Below are 18,045 nucleotides of genomic sequence, written 5' to 3'. Positions count from 1 at the left end.
TCTATTAGCCTTGAATCTGTGAGGAAATACAACTGAACCGTATTTCTTCTGGAGCATAGAGTTTTAAACTAAGGAGACATGAGCAAGTTACTGTGGGCTAACAAGTTATTTCATGTTATTTCATTTTAGGGACATGGTTTAGTGGACATGGTGGTGTTGGGTTGACGGTTGGACACGATGATCTTAGAGGTCTTTTCCAACCTTAATGATTCTATGATTCTGTGATTCTATGTAGAGGAAAGAGTGCTAAGTTAATTTGTGCTACTTTTTATGTGCTGTGAGCTTAGAATATCTGCATAGATAACACCTCTCTATTCCTATGAGTAGTAATCTGTAGGATGTCTACAGAACCTCAGTTACTAAGCCTTAAAATGCAGTTCTGTCTTGGGATCCAACTTAGGGAGTCATACTGTAGTCAGTGATAATCACTACTGTACCCATGCACAAAAGGTAAAGAATACACAGTTTCCCAGTTAGGACAGGGAGCAGAATAAAATATTTTATCGTGGATGTTCTGAGGAAAGGTACCTGCCTGTATTTCTGATGTATTTCGGCAGTTAAAAAGTTGTTTTTATCAGTAAATTGGACAAATTTGAACTGGAAGTAGCAGAACGCGGAAAACGTGGAGCACAATAATGTTGTCACTAGAATCAGTTTTCACATTAAGATCCACAGACCTGGATTTGGACCTCAAATTCACCAGTGAAAATCTGGAATAGTTTAATCTGTGATTCGTTTGATTCTCTCCAGACATAGTATGCTGGAACTGAGTGCAGACTCAGCCAACCCACTCCAGGCTAAATTGTTCACCTGTTCATTCACCTATGCACGCGTTCATCTACTCGCCCACTGACAGGATTGCCTATGAAGCCAAAAGACAGGGGCACATTTTATGAAAACATGGAAATCTTGAAATTCATAACTTTTGACAGCCATGACAAATAAGCAGCCATATCCATTACCAGTCCCCAGAGTTATCTACTATCCTTTCTTTTTTCTTACAGTAATTTAAAAAAAAAAATCAATCTTCTTTTTACTTGTTATTTATTATTCATAGCATTAATAAGAGTTCACTACTTTGCTTTTATTTTCATTGGCGTCTTGGATATTTTAACATACTACCTGTGCTTGGTTTGTTTCCTTGCTGTAGATGTTTTTGTGCTTTTTTTCACTGTGTGTTTTCCAGTTTTATCATCTGGAAATATTATTAAAGATATTATATACCTTTTCTTCATCCAAAGACATGGTGCATCTGTTGACCTTCAGGGCATATTGCTGGGGCCATCTGGTTTTCAAGGGAAGTGGGGGTCGGCGAGGAATGGGGAAGGATTTAAGGCAGAAGGAGATATTAGGTTACATATTTATTATTTGATTAACGTTTTGTTTTGTCGAAGGATAAGACTGATTGGTACTTTGTTACAGTGTTTAACTTTTTGTAGTCTGTGTTTTTTCTTGGGGTTTTTGTTGTTGTTGTTTTGAAGTGGTGCTGGGCTGGGGAAGCTCTGTGTGCATGTGCTTGTGTGTATCAAAATAAACAAAACAACATGGCCCCAAACTGCTGTGAAGGGTTGACCAGTGCTGCTGTTGTAGTCTGTTAGGACCAGGATTAAATGACATTGTTTCAGGCACTGTTCCTGGTCTGTGCTCATCTCTCAGTTGGAGAAAATGTTAGTGGCCAGTGAGGAGTTAGCAGGGCAAGGTACCAACCCCATTTGAACCTGGGAAAATTCCTATCTAAAACAGGTGTGTGTTCTGGAAAAACACTTTCCACCAGTTTTTCAGAAATAACTGATGGTCTATTTTTAGTGGATTCTTAGCACGTGTATAGGAGATACCGCGTAATTTCTGCTCTTGTCTTTCCAGAATAAAGGAATCTGATACGCGTGTGTGGGTCTCACTGGGGGCTGGAGGCAGAGCAGGAAAAAAAGGAATGTCATCAGCTCTTGGTGTTCCCCATTTCCAATACGGCCACAGCGATTGCTGTTCAGTGGTTCTGATGCATAGTTTAACATTAAAACCTTCACTTTCTTTTCCTTTTCTCTTTTCTCTAGTGCCGTTAAATCATTAGCTGGCAATATAGGGTATAAACTGTTAATTTTTCTTTTATTTTGTCCATGTATGTCATATGTCCTGAAATACACTGTAATGGATAAAAAGCTTTGATTTTCGTATGCTAAAAGCTGTTACAGTTCAGTTAACCAAAGTCTTATGCATGAACTGAAAATACGGCACACACTTTTTTAGAAGGAGGAAGAAAAAGTCTTTTAAGTAAATTTACAGGATAAAGTATTTGTTTCAAGTGAAAACAAAGAACAGGTTGGTTGTAAGAGAAAAGTTTAAACTCACGTTAGAAGTAATCATCTCAAAATTAACAAAGAACTAATTTAAATTAAAACAGATCTTCCTACATCAAATTATTGTGTCTTCATATGTATATGTTCTGAGTGACCTGTTTAAAACCTAGAACAACCATCCCTGGAGGAGGAGGGTGTGTGTGTGTATGTATGGGGGTAATTGTAGGGAAAGTTTTCATCCCGATGCTTCTCCTCACTGTGTAATCTCCCATAACTGACCCCCTGTAAAAGAAAATCTCCCCCCAGTCCAACGGCTCCTGCCCACATGCACATCTTCTGATAACCTGTAGCAAACCAAGTGTCTGGGTTACAATTATGAGAACATGAGAATCTCGTCGTATGTTCCTGTATTTGATAACGTCCCCAACACCTACTAAATATTCAATTTATTGTCAATCTTCGCAAAGGATTTATTTCTCCCTCTTGGCCACTGTATTTTAGGAGGACAGAAGCCAGTTGAGTAATACACTTTCCTTACAAATAAATCAGTATGTATGGAGAGGAAAGAGTAGAAGAAACAATGCACCTTTGTAATGCTTAATCTGGCCTGAATTTGGAGAAGTACACAAGTGGGGGAGGGGGGGAAAACCCCTAACTTCTGTGAGGAAAGAGAAAACTAAGTAACCACATTAGGAAAGTTCACTTAATCAATTGTGATTTCTTGGGATATTTCGTATTTATTTTAAGTGTTTTATCAGTCCGATGTGTCGTTCCAATCTTGCTCCTATGCCTTTTCTCCAGTTTCTTTAAGATAAACTGTAAATTTGAGAGTGAGGCAAAAGAGTTTTTAGAAGCGTGGTGCATATGTTAAAAGCTTGCTTTGATGTTTTCCTTGTAACCTTATAAAAGCATTGCAGAGGTTTACCTAAATAAAACTCTCCGACGGTGACCTGTCTCACTTTTTTTTTTTTTTTTGGCGGAGGGTTTAACTAATCTTGATTTTGTTAGCTATTGTGGAACAGCAGAGAATAAAAAGTTAGCAGGCTATTGTCTTTGCCCTGGGATTTCCGATGTCTGTGATCAAAAGCCTTTCTCACAAAGCCACGCATGGGTTCGCAGAAATTCCACCCAGGGCTCATGGCTGCCCGAGTTAGAAAGCTTTCAAGACTGTGTAGCTTTTCTTAGGAAAACATGTTAAAACATAAAACATCTGTCAGAAGAGCTCTTTCTTTGGAAAGCTTCTTGAAGCACACCTTGGAATTTCCTTCCTTGGTGGTAGCGGTAGACATGAAATAACCAGGAGTGGTGTCACCTGGGTTCAGCATCTGAGGGGGGTGTGAAGGTGTTGGAGAGACCAGGCTCTCAAAGGGTTTCCTTGTGCCATAAAGCATCATCTGAATACACTTTGATATAATTACAGTTTTTGCCTTTTTAAACAACGTACAGTAACATCAGACGCAATAAGAACATGAACCAAGCAAGGAATCATGTTGTGTTCAGGAGAGCATACAGTACAAAAAGTTTAACACTTAAAATTTATTTTACAAAACTGAAAGCCCATACTCTAGATTAATTTGTTCGTCTCTTATCCTGTGGATCAGATCCTCATGTTCTTTGTATTTTAATGTGCTGAGTTCCTGGGTACGGCTTTTTTATTCATGCAAAAATGCTTACAGAATTGTAAATTAAATTATTTTCTGGCTCAGACATCAACTAGATCGTTAACTAAATTCCAAGTGTAGAGCCAAACCTTATCCTGGCTGCCTCTGTAATGTTAATGGAATTACAATAGGTGTGGTGGTAAAAATTTTTACATGGAAAATCTTGATTACTTTGGTTAGCCATAACAGAGAAAGTCTGTTTGACTTTCAAGTCCAGAATGAATTTGCAGGATGTGAATCTGGAATAACACTGCTAGGCTGAACAGATTTGGTGACAAGTCACTGGAGTCCCTTAACTGTAGCCATTCATCCCATTCATTTTTGAAGGCATATCTGATGGATTAAAATGGCTTAAAATTCTATTTGAATTTAAGAAGTTTTTTTTTTCTCATTAAATTAGCACATTTTCATTTTTTTACGAAAGCAATGTTTTCATAGAAAATGTTCATCTTTTCTAAAGTTCTGAAGAAGAATATGAACAACCTTAGTGAAGCAGCTTGATGGATGTTTATAGGAAATATTTTCCCAGTAGAAGAGGCAGCATGAAAAGAAACATGAAGATTACTGTTTGAAAATGTAGTAAGTAGACAAGGGCACTAACATGCAAATAAGATAAAGGATGTTAGAGAAGGACTATGAAGGGCCTTAAAAATGGAAAAAAAAGTTTGCATTTGAGATGATAGTGTGATTTAGTGGTAAGTTACTTAGAAATGTTACGCATAAACTTTGTGATTAATTAGAGTTGCATTCAGGTGTTACATGGTGTTCAGGTTAAAGGTGTTCAGGTGACACTGGAACAGGTTGCCCAGAGAAGCTGTGGATGCCCCATCATTGGAAGTGTTCAAGGCCAGGTTGGACGGGGCTTTGAGCAACCTGGTCTAGTGAAAGACGTCTCTCCCCATAGCAGGGATGTGGGACTAGGTGATCTTTGCATGTCCCTTCCAACCCAAACCATCCTGTGATTCTATGATTCTACAGAAAAACAAAGTTACTTACATAAATTTGGAGATTTTTCCAGATGGAGATCTGGAATAATGTATAGGTTAAAGATAATGTTATCAATAATTGTTACCTTGATAACAAGTCTCTGTGACAAACAAGATGACTGTGATGTTGGCAGTACTTAAAAAAAGTAGTAGTGCAGCAAGAAGGGCTGCAGAGCAAGGGGAGAAAGAGTATTGAGTGTTCAAACTCATTCTGGAGTTGACAGCCAGAAGTCCTGATCACATCAGAAATGTATGAGGATTCTGGTCTTCAGTGGAGAAGAGGCAAGTCTGGAGCACAGAGTATCTATTCGTAAGTGATAATTAAAATCACTTTTGAATGAGATTCCCTTGTGAGTGGAGAATAAGGGAGTCAAGGACAGAGCTCTGTGGAATCCCCAGGTGAAGTATAAAATACAAATAACGGTGAATAGGAACATTTAAAACAAAGAGTAATTCCATATACTTTAAGAAGAAATTTAAGAAATGAGCAGTTTCTTTTTCAATTGAAATCATGGTTATATGCAACATTCATGTTTCAGGTTTTTTTTGTTTTGGTTTTGGTTTTTTAATAGTAGGATTGAATTTCAAAAGTAGAAAAACAGTATAGTAGAGTACTTGAGGAACTGCTAGAACCTGCAGTAAAAAAACCTGCCATCTTCTGATACTCATTTTACATCTGCAGTTTATGTTGATTGCAAAGGAAAAAACTGTCATTTTACCATTAAACAATGAGTTAAAATGAATTAAATGGTACACTGAATTGAATTAAATCTCCGTTAAACAGGAAGGAATTTTGAGCAATCCAGTATATTTACATGAGAAGTTCCATTAAACCCCATAGATGCTAACAGTGAGTAAAATAAACTGTATAAACATGGAAGCAGATTCATTTGGATTTTCAGGGTGGTGCTGCCTAACTCTTTTTGTTTGGAAAAAAATATAAATACACACACACATACATTTACATACCTACATGAGAAAGAGAAGTAGAAGACACTATTTCTAGTCTCTTAGCTGTATCCCTGTTGCTCACTAACGTAGGGTCTTCTGGGTGGGATCATCTCACCCAACTTCTCGGGTCACACAGACGCCAGGTGACCGAGGTGTCTGTGTGCCTCCGAGCCGTCCCTGAGCCAGGCTTGGGAGCTCCCAGCACACGGCCTCTCTCCTTCTGGGGCAGAGTCTCACCCATCACGCTCCAGAAGTGCCCGTCTCCTGACTTTGAGAGGAGCCTCGCTCTGACACATGTCTATATTGTACCTGTCAAAAAGACATCAACCCGGCTATTAGCTTCTGCTCCATTTCACTAACATAAATGATTGACTCCTTATTGTTCCTTAAATACTTAGTTTAAAATATAGCTGAGCTTGCATTCATTTTATATGTATTTTTAATCATCCATGCCTGCTGGCCAAGGTTTTTATTTGTCGTAATTGATATCTGATGTTACAATCTTTCTGGAATTAAAGTAACCTGCTATAAGGTACTTGCTAAGAGAAGAAAACTAAGGTAAATTTTAAGGCAGAGGGAAGACACTGAAGTAAGAACATGGGTTCGCTGTCAAAGAGATCCCAAAACAATACTGGAAGGGTATTGAGTGAGGTCAGTATAGTCCTGGGAAGAGCTGAGTAGCTCTAGGCATGTTTATAACTAATTTTTGAAATACTACAAGTGTAGCTCACATTATAAATAACCATATGTTCATTAAATAACTGAAGAAGGAAAATCTGGGAAAAGTTTGTCCAGACATTTATAACTTTTTTAAAGGGCAGTTGATTTTTTCCATATGATTTTCAGACTAAGAAACTATTTTCATCTCTTGAGACTGCTCATTGTTGTTGAGAGCTGCAGTAAAAGAAAAGAGCAAAGTTATCATCCAACCTTAAATGCAAAACATGAAAACATTTGGGATTTAAGCTGACTGTTGGTTGCTTGATACAGCTTTTACTTTATAGCAGAGGTCTATAGCAAAGCTTCACTGAAAACTTAATTCAGCTTTTTTTCCCAAAGTCCAAAGTGATGGTTGAATGCCTGAACAGAGAGAGAAGAATATGTGTTCTGCCTGCCAAACTGAACAGGAGTTGTTTAATACATATTATGCAATTCATCCTCATCATAAAGAATGTACTGTTTCTCTATTTCAGATTTCGTATTCAACCGTAATATAGATGTACACAAAAAAGTATAAGCTTTGTATGAGGAGTACACAATGAAAGTGAATTCATAAAGTAAGAGCAAGAGTAGTTCACAGTGGAAAAAACTGGAATAGATACAGATTACTCTGCAGACACTATTGTAAATGTCAAGTAGAGTTTGACAGCTGGTAGGTTGGAGACATAATTAAAAAAAAATTCCATACATGTACAGACTGCCTTTTAGCGTGAAGAATTGGCACACAGCGAAATAAGAAGGTGAGTGGCATATGGGGGATTAAGGCAGCTGAGTTCTAGTGGAAACGGGAGGCAAACAAACAGGCCTTCAAGACAAAGACGACTATAGTGGTAGCACTGGTGGTGTGTATTTGTTGATTCATGGCATAGCAATCTACACTAATTGAAGGAAGGTTTGTTTCATGCAGTTTCCCATCCCAGCCAGAGCTTCTGTAATACAGAAAAGGGGAAGGTGTCAGAGGGAGACTCTCTGGAGGAGGGGCAGGGATGCCCATTTAACAGGCTGGCCTGTGTGACAGTCCGTTTTGACGGAAGGGAGAAATAAGGTCTTTGTACGCTGAGCTAAATTGTTAGGCATTATGGTCAGTTGGGTTAAATAAAGGCATTTAGGGGAGATCCAATTTTAAGCAAGAATTAGTATTTCTGTCAAACATAGTTTTTTAAAATTACTTTGCGTTTGGACATCTCCTAAAGTATTCATAGAAGATCGAGTTTTGAAGGTGGAATACTTGTGCTCTTTAAATATTATTTCTGTATATATTTATTTTTGGCTTCAGTTTAGATTACAAATACAATGACACTTGGCTGTGACCCTTCAGAAGGAGAGATTAGTTTGGTAATGTAAACTATTTTGGGAACTGAGCTATGCATTTATTTATGTATCTTTGTCTTTAGTCTCTTGCTTGGATTTCTCTGAATGCTTTCATTATAGTTGTACTTACCACTTCCATTTTTTCGGACGTGCCCTTTTAATCAACGTTCTGCAAGCCTAGCAGTGTTACCTGACACACTGCATCCACTCCAGACGATTCTTGCATTGTGAGGAGATTCTGCTGACTCACAAGGCAATATGAATCTCTTAAAAATAAAATACTTTAATTTTTACTAGAAATGGAACAGATTTTCTTTGCAGTTTAATATGAAATGCAAATTCATGACCTATAAGTCCTATTAAGTCCTAAGCAAAGTCGGGACCTATTAAGTCCTGAATTTATTATTTTCATTGATCTAATGAAAACAATATTCAGACAGTATTTGCGGCTGGAGTTTTAGAGAAAGTCATCAACTCAACTGAGAGAAGACTCTTAACTATATACCTGGACCTGGCCAAGGTAGTAAACCCACATCTGGCAACTGTAGCCTTTCCAGCAGGTGAAGGGCTTTTCTTCATTTCTGCTTATCAATTTAGCGAATAGCTTAAGTACGAGAAACTGCTTGGGAGATTACTAGGCAGGAAAGCCCCTACTTTGTCCCAATTAGTAATTTCATTAGAAAACCAAGAAAGAGAGGCTGAGATCTGTTGGTTTTAAAAGCTTGGAGGACATAGGGACCAGAAATAATCAGTTAATTTCGCTAGTTATAGATAATTCCTATTGTATGTATTGAATTGGTTCAAAATGCAGAACTGTTTTATTAGATGTCATGCATATTTTACGTAAACTTTTATTAACTGGTAAAACATTGTTTCAGAAGATCTTATTGTGTTTGAAAGATGGAATTTTTTTACATTTTAATTGAAGTTTAATTTCCATTTTATAAAAAATATGACCCTGTATATAAGAAGGGGTCATTCATTACTTTCTAGCTAAATGATGTGTAAAAATGGTAGATGTGGGCTAGCACAAATTATTCCGTAGGTATGTATGTAACACAGCTTCATGGTAAGCAAGTTGCACTATCGAGTTGGTGTAAAGATTGTATCTCATTATATATTAATCAGTGTGTACTAAGACATTCCGAAAAAAGTAACTAAAATATCAGTGTTGTAAATGGTTGTGCGGCACCAGAATCGTTTTGGCCAAGATCCACAAAACACGTAGGATGTTGGCTGAAGTGAAGCGGGCGAGCTCTGGGAGGGGGAGATAACAGCAGCAAGGCACCGTTTGCACCCCTTCAGAAGGAGGTTAGACCGGGCATACGGCTAAAGCTCAGGGCACGTAGCGAAGACCACGCCGTTCTGGCCGTGGCTGCCCCTTCTGCCTTACCTCCTTTCACGCCCAGAGGTGCCCCATCCCTCCCCGTCATGCCCTCCCCGGCCCATTCAGCAGCGTAGCTCTGGCACACCACCATCGCTTCTCCGGCTTGGGAGCCAGAAGTGGGCCAGCCTTCCTTGAGGCTAAGCAGTCCCAGGGAAGGGACTGAAGAAACTAAAAAAGCCCAGGTTTGTTTGAAGTTGTTTTGCTGTTCTTTCTGTGATTCATGATGTGGACTCTGTGCTGTATGGGATGTGTTTTCTGGATCGTTTTGAGGGAGGTGCTAGCTGGAGCGCACTTCCTACAGCTTGAAGCAAGGCTTGGTGGGACAAAAAAATTGCAATAAGTTATAAACTAGATATAGAACATACAGGTTCTGTTCACGTTAGCAGTAGGATTGGGGGGAAAATACCGTTCTAGCTTCTTGCAAAATTGAATTTAAGCTAAATGCTTCAGAAAGTATAATATCAAGAATAATCAGTTACTTAGTGTTTTCCATTTGAAATACTGTCTATGCCTCATTACTCAGAGTTGTTATTTTTACAATGCGCATGAGTTAAAGTTGAATTAGTGTGTTTTGTAAGTATCAGGTCTTTAAACATGAAATATAAGAGGCCACCCAGAACAGAGGAGTGTAAAGAGTGCACGGAGTCTTCCACCTCCATGTCAGTGGCTTGATGGTGTCATCATCACTGTTAATTCATTTGTTTAACCACCTGAAATTGTTGCTGTTTGACTTGTGAGTTCATTTCTTGGCCTGGTAGGAAGTTTGAGTGTTTCTAGATTTAATACTGGAGTATTTCGTCAGAAAGGAAGGGTTGTTGAAGAGACTTGGGAACTGCGTCTCCTTTTCTCTGGGTAGATCTGAGCATAAGCATGGCGGCAGGGTAGTGTGGGGAAAATTTACACCCCTTCATGTGAATCTTTTGTTGGGACTCTCAGCCTAAGATTGCTCTTAATACCCTACTGATTCATTGCAGGACAAGAAAAGAATGAAAAAATACGTAACTTGTGGGCAATTTAGAGATTCTAGAAAAATCCCTCAAATTATTGGAAACATAGTCTTCCTAAATGTTTTGCACTGAGCAGAATTCAGATAGTATTTATCAAATATCTTCTTTTTTTCTTTCTTTTCTATCTTTCCCTTTTGTAATCACATGGTAAAAGTTTCAGAAATGGTTTAATGCAGTCAAGTTTTCCCTGTAAACTGAATACTTCAAATATGTTGGTGCTGAGAGTTTTCTTCGATTGCCAAAACACATGAAGACGGAGAATTTAGGAAAGAATGGAAGGAGAAGTGACTGTTGGTTGCTGTTATGGTGTAACAAATCTCTGAGGTTAATTTGGATTCCCCCGCACATCTGTGTATGTATCGTGTGTTCACAAGTCTGTGTGCACATTTGGTAGGGCGTGTTGGAAAATACAGAAAATTAGTCTTTTGTTCTACAGAGATCTCTTTCCCTCTTGCCTTATCCATTCTGCCTTGTGCAACAGTTGCCTAAGCCTAATTCCCTTTTATGTGATATTGATTAACAGCCATGCTGAGTCTAGGACTGTCAGAAGGACTAAAGGGTATTTAATTATTCAGCTAGAATAGAGTAGAAGACAGTGCAGCAGCAGCAGCAGCAGCAGCTGTAACATAAGACATGGGCACTTTATCTCCAAAATACAAGAATTGTTCAGTAAAACCCCAGCAATTCTGTCCCCCTGGTTTGAAGGAAATTCATAGAAGTATGAAGGCTGAATGTTTGGACAACGTAAGTGAACGATGGGCTTGTCCTCAAGATCACTGCATACTTTGGGTGTGTTCTCAGGCGCAATGCCGAGTGATTACACTCATATGAAAAGAACACCATTTTACCAGAGGCACAATATTCCTTAAATCAGATTTTCAAAAAGGAAGAAATGTGCAAGAGCAATTCGCTGGTTAATTTTTTAATAGGTCTATCACCTCTACAAATTGTACTTTTGTACATGTACGTGAAGATTTCACATTTGTTGAATAAATGTTTGTGAAAATCGCCAGTTCTCGGGCGTAGCTTCAATGTGCAAATTTATTGTAGAAGTATTCACATGTTTGTCTGGTTTTGGATTTGGGCCGGGTTCAAAAGGAGGAGTTGAATGCTAGAATCTTCTTCATACTTGGAACAAGAAATATAAAAATTAAGGACAGGGTTGTGTTCAACTAATAGGGTTAAGATAGCTAAAATCACAGTTAGGTATTTTGTCCCATAACATTACAATGATACCTGCCACAAATCTACAGCAGGATTTTTTCCTGTTGTCATAAATTGCAAGGAGTACGCATTGATGTTCCACTAAAACACATCCTGGTGTGTCTCGCTACTGGAACCATCAGGAGGTCCCAGAGCAATAGGCTGTTGGGGGCTAGGAGAGTACTGCTGTGTCTTTGCTTTGTTCATACATTCTTCATTAGATACCTACTTTTACCATGGTTAAAGAAGAGATACTGGCTAAAGTGGATGTTTGACTTGATGTAGTAAGTCTGTTTTTATGGTCTTTTAATTTTAAATTTGTATTTAAAATCATTTTAAATATTGTGTATATTATGCAGAATTGTGTTTGGGGAAAATACATTAAAAAATTTAAAATGCTTGAAAAGAATGACTTACATAAATTGGAACACAAATACACTTCTTTTAGTATGAGACCGTAAATTACATTTTGTCTGGAGTGAACTGTAAGAAACATCTTTATAGAATATAAATTCTTAACTCAGAAAATAACAATAGTCCTGTTTGGATTTTTGCTAGCATGTTTTAGTTCAGTATTAGGAGCAGTGGCAGCCTGTCCCAGAGCTGTATGTTTCTGTCTTTACCATCCAAGAGCTTGGATGTCGTATCATTCATTTATACATGAACATAGAAGACACCAGTGTGCTGACGTTTAAAGAGTTTTGGTTTTATTTACGTGTGTTCATATTCAGTATTCAACTATGGATGGATTTTTTTCTCTTGTTTGGGGGGAGTAGCGTAGAAGAGAAAAGAGAATCCAGTAGCTAGTTCTCAGTTTTTGAAATTACTATTCTTATCTTCGTCTTTAAAAATAGCCCTCCTTACAGAATAAGACTCATCAGAGCAGAATCAAGACGACAGAACAAAGAGGTGCTGTGCTTTCCTGTAAAACAGTTCACTGCCCAGTCTTTCCACCTCACGAGTAGATCTTCACATCTGTTATTCTCAGTTGTGTTAATTTTTTGGAAGTTTTAGGAACGTGGATGGAAGGCAGCTCTCCGCACCAGGGTTAAACCGCATCAGACCATCTAGTTACAAAGCAGAGCAGAAAGAGAGTGAGTTCATGGGAAAAATCAATTGTTGGTATGCTGAGTACAAATTAAAGCCAGCTTGTCGCACTACTTATTTAAAAGGTGAACTTTACTGTGACTGGCGAATAGATGATGAACCTGAATAATGTCATTGTTTTACTCATTAAAGCTGGAGCAATGAAGTAAACAGTGTTCCAGGAGCACAGCCGCATGCCTGTGCACGGTCTCTTCAGAATGACATGAGGTAGTGCTATTAGAAAAAATAAATTATTTTAAATTAATTCTTTGTTGCTTCCACAACTAGACTTTAATTAATTGGTATGTGATCAGGATAGCGCAGGCCAGTTGCTAAATCTCTAGAGTGGCTGATACCTGTCCTGTCCTATGCTGCCCAGTCCTTCAATATTTACACGTCTGCATGGATTTTTTTAAACTGGTACTGGACCTGCAGTCCGGGGCGTAGTTCTGTCATTTCACAAGCAATGTCTGGTCATAGAACAATGTATGTAAACCTCTACATTTAATTTGTATTGGATAGCATTTTCAGAACAGTGGTTAGAAAAAGTTTCTCAACAATATTGTTTATTTAATAACAGTCATTAAATGCACAGAAGCACTTGGTTCTATGTATAAATTCCATATAATAATATAAATAAGTCTCCCAATGCTGTGCATTTCAGTTCGATTATTACTGCATTTATTGAAGCAGTAATAATCCTTTGGCCTTGAGCCGTTATAGCATGCCTCAGGTGGTAAGTGAATTGCCTACAAATGCGCTGCTTGTCATGTCTTATTGCTTAATTTATTCTTTGGAATAAGTTTAGTCTCATAATAGGCAGGCACATCACGAAACAAAAAAGCATTAGTCAGGGACGAAATATTAGCCTTGTAAAGCCCTTCCCAACGTTGAGTCACTTGTCTTTCATAGAAAGTAATAAATATTGAAATTAATGGCATGCTTTTGCTTTAAAGAATTTTGCAGAACGTTTGCATCTGTCAGCAGACTCCTAATGAAGTGCCCCTTCGCTAGCCCTGTGGTGGGTCTGCATTGCTATCTGATTATAATATTTGAGCCCCCTTTTCATGGGGAGGAAGAAGTGAGGCGTGTTGGTGCAGGGATGCCTGTGCCCGAAAAATCAGCAGTGAATTAGAACATATTCATCACCTTTAATGGTAATGACAGTCTAGAGTGCATTTTTAGAGTCATAGAGTCAATACAATGCAATTTTTATGATGGTTTATTTTTAACGTGATCTTTCTGAAAAGTCACACCAGTGCCTCTTTTGGAACCAAGGTACTTTTCCCATCTGAAAATACCCTTCAGTTACATAATTTTGAATAGCTCAGCAGCTCACGAAAAAATAAAGGAGAAACAAGAAGATCATTTAACTTCTGCACAATGAACTTTGTTCTTCCAGAGTATACATTGCAAGGCATACAACAGAGAAATCACTGAGATATCAACCATGGTTTATGTTGCTAGAACCTCATAATAATATTACTTAATGATAGACACCTGGATACATTGCTCTTCTTACATTGTTTTTATTATGTTACAGTATATCTTACTATTCTTTGGTGTATGACTTCAAGTTTTAGAATGAACTATCATTTCAGATGGCACAAAATTATTTCTCGGTTGGGTCTTTAATGAGATTGTATGCTAATATATCTTGCTACATTCAGTAAAACCAAAATGTATTTGTAGTTCTGTATCTCTGGCAATTTCTATGGATGATGGATTCAATCTTGTTAAACAGTTGGTTTGATTTCTTTAAAAATTTTTTAATACTTTATGCCCAGAATGGCAATTGTAGTACTTTTGGTGCCCAAGCCTGGACTACTGGAATGTGCAGTCTAAATAAATAAGACGGTATGAAGACCCTTGAAACCTGGTAGAAAATCTTTAAATTTAGTGATGAACTGGAACACATCAAATTTCCAAATTCAGCATGCTTTTTGGTAGTCCTTATTTCCTAGCATCAAATCTTGGATGAGTTTTTATCTTGTAAAATGTGATTTGGTAGGGCCTGCACCCAAATGAGTTTATGGACTAATTTCCAACCTTAAATTGTGGCAAATATAATGCACTACTTTATTTGTTCCATTTGCAGTATTTCTTCACAAGTCCGTCCTGTTTGCCTTTTGCACAACCAGCGTATTCAGGTTAGCCTGTTTGAGAATAAATGAAAGGGATTTGTCACTTGCAGTCCTTTTTGTTTGGGATTCGCGGTGTGTTTTAAGGAGATCCATGGAGTTTATGTGGAGCAGTGACTTTCATCTGGAGCGTTTTCCATATTGCGACCATTAGCAACCACAGATAAATTTAATCATACCACTCAAAAAATATGGAAAGCTGTACAGAATACTAATAAAGCGAATCATGAATTTTTAAGTTCTCATGGGAGGCTCTAAAAAGAAATTGATTAATCACTGTGTTAGAACAATATAACACCTTGAAATAGACTTTCACTTGGGTGAACAGTATAAGATAGTGGTTTAGTATCAATACTGGAAGGCAATAGTCTCCATAAAGCAGTTGTGGCTCAGTAATGGGTTTGCTGTTACGTTAATCGCTTTAGGATCACTTAGGATTTCTCTTATGTTCATCTTCTGCTTAACCTGGTGCATGTGCATGTGCATACGCACTCAGCACGTGAAACCCTACCTTCAATTTGATAGATTTTTTGTTAGTTCACTCATCTGTGGCAAGAAGATGAAACCTGCTTTAGCTGTTTAGTAAGGAAAATTGACATTGAGACATTTCTCCAACGTTTTCTTTCTACCTAGGGGGAGAAAGTAGTGTTCCCACACTCGGATATGAAAGGGTTGTGTAGAATTTTAGTGTATTACAGTACTAAGAACCACGGCATATGCTTCCAGAAATCTTGGTGCTGCAGCCAGTGGGCCTAGAAACACAAGCATGGTTTTGCAGTACAGCTTCTAACATGAAAGCTACTCCATCACTCAAGTAAATCCTGAGCCATCTTGCTGTGGAAAACTGGTAATTTATTCATCTTTACATGGTTTCTTCCTTTTTTTCTTGCGCTTTCTCTCTGCAAAAAATATGATGTAGGGAAAATGGTAGCAACGCAATTGGCAATTCTTCATGAAAAATTGCGTAGAAGCAGCAGTATGCACAAGCAGCATGCTTACTAGAACTACGGTAAAAAAAAACATTGCCTATGAGCATAATATTTAGGGCTCCAAAACAGGTTAGCATAATAAGTGGCAATAAACATATTTAAAGAAGTAAGGGATAAATGTAAAATAAATGTTGTGGCGTCTGAGTCAAAATTAGATTTTGCAGAGTATAGTGAGGTAGAATTGTGAAGTCTGAGAGATTGGTTCCATTTGCTGTTAATGTTCAGCGCTCGTGCGCTGGATTTTCTGCCCGGAAAGAAAAATACTAGTTCTCTAGAATAATCCAGCTTTTCATTTTATTTTGCAGCCTTGTCTAAGCAGATGAATCTGATAATTCCTTAAATGGGAAATTTGCCAGCTGAGAGAAACCTAGAGGGCAACAAATGGGCAGTGATGACAAAATGTCTTGAATGCTGAGAATGTTGTTTTGATTCCAGAGTGTTTAAAAATGTATTTGTCTAGTGGAAGGTAAAATGTTACACAGACAGATAACACAGGATATTTCCTAGGCATTACACACACACACACACGCGCGCGCGCAAACGCAGTATTTGTATTTTTTTTTCTGTAGGCTTAACCCAGATAAATTAAATTGCAAAAGCTCTCGATTAAAAAAAAAAAAAAAAGGGCAGGACACAAAGCAGTGAAATCAAAGCAACTCTGCCTTAAGGCTGTAGAGATTTCCTTATCTTATCCTGCTGTTTCTAGGTATTGCAAAACATATGGCTCACCTTTAGGGGCAGTCCCCAAACAGTGGGAGATGTTGCATCCCGTCTGTGCTGCAGCAACTGGAGGTGCAATAACAAGGTGAACTGAGGACGCCCAGATGACTCTGTTTAAACTCATTGCTGGTTTACTGAGGTGATGTTGGGGCTGGGGGGGGCAGCGTTTTGTTTGGGTGGGGTTTTTTTTAGCTACCATGTCGATGTGCCTTAAAAGTCTGAACACGGGTACTGCTGGAGAGGTAATTGTTTTGAGGAGGCTTGGCAGCCTGAATCAGGAATAAGAATTTTAGGATTTTAGATATTGGGAAAAGAAAAGAAGGAACAAAACCTAAGACCGAGGGCAGTTCTCTGTGTCTCCCACATTTTATTCTGGCAGCAGCTGAATTGGCTGAATAGGCTCCTGTCCCCCACTGTTCACAACTGTTCAGTATTGCTCCCACGAGATTTAGGATCATGCAGTCACTCCCTAACCTGATTTGTTCCCTATAATCTAGGTTAGTTTAAACACTTTTCAACACTAACTCTCTGAACTCTTTTAATCAGAATCATTTTGACATAAGCAGTTACTCCGCAGATACTGAGGGGCAGCAATGTTCGGCAGGAATGTAAGGGAAGAGTGATTACGAGAAGCAAGGGAATAAGGCTACACCAGTGAAGCTTCACTCAGAACAAGCAGCGTGACTGCAGCCTGAAATTGCACACTACGGTGGATGGAATGGGGAATATGGCTAGGCTTACTGCTACCCTGATGAAATTGAACTTTTTAATACCTGTCCTCCAAAATTTCTGAGCAGAGCTTCTAAACCTCTTAGCCTACGCCTCAGAATTTTCCTAAATAATTTCAAAGGCTAGGGCAAAAAATGACTGTAACACCTTGCATCTCACTAAAACACGTAGATGAAAAGTAAACAAAATCTGTAAACTGAGATGCAAAAAGACTCTTAATGATCCTTTTTTTGTTGCTGCTATCATTGCTGTAATTCTTCTTTGAATTCAGTGAATCTTTTGCTATTGGGTCCTTCTTTTCCTGCTAATGCAATACAAGAAAACCACTCATTTTAATGAAGACTGAATATTCATACAACCCAGCTTTATGCATCAGCATCCACATACATATACTTAAATTGGAATCAAAGTTAAGTGGCATGAACATCCCTGACATGTTCCATCATGAAATAAAAAGGTTCTGTTTTATTTAATACAGCACAATAAAAGCAGATATCTTTCTGTGCAAATTCTTGCTCTCACTTTTCATAGTTTTCTCAATTTGCAGAAGGAGAGTTTAGTTTCCAAGATGAAAAGATTGACATGGTTTCCAGAACTGCAGGCCGCTTCCCTTTTGTTTTGAAGTCAATGGTAATTGCATTTCTGAGACCCTGGGAAAAATCACCTTTTAATGCTGACTAAAAGTAACATCACACACGGCTGCATAAAATTCAGTGCTGTAAAATGTGCACGAAGGTGCAGTGTTATGCTAGGACATACACGTATATACACAAATTTAAGCAGTCAGCATTGTAATTCGGATTATTGTCCTGATCTGTATGACTTTCAGATGTTCTTAATTTCTTACTTCAGCATTTGAA

The 18,045-nt window shown here is 38.2% G+C and overlaps 1 protein-coding gene across 7 annotated transcripts in view; it reads left to right on the top strand.

Annotated features, from left to right (window-relative positions):
* The window catches only part of TBL1X (transducin beta like 1 X-linked), a 201,679-nt gene that overhangs the window by 77,668 nt on the left and 105,966 nt on the right, over nucleotides 1–18,045 (top strand). For 3 of the 7 annotated variants that reach the window (XM_075133449.1, XM_075133476.1, XM_075133439.1), the window contains exon 1: nucleotides 9,215–9,492. The exons of the other annotated variants lie outside the window; for them this stretch is intronic. The gene's annotated coding sequence lies outside the window, so the exon portion shown is untranslated. Of the gene's footprint in view, nucleotides 1–9,214; nucleotides 9,493–18,045 lie in introns of those variants that run through there. 7 annotated transcript variants of the gene reach the window in all.

Source organism: Calonectris borealis, chromosome 1 (assembly GCF_964195595.1).
Source record: "Calonectris borealis chromosome 1, bCalBor7.hap1.2, whole genome shotgun sequence".
NCBI lineage: Eukaryota > Metazoa > Chordata > Aves > Procellariiformes > Procellariidae > Calonectris > Calonectris borealis.
This window is presented reverse-complemented; position numbering and strand designations above follow the sequence as displayed.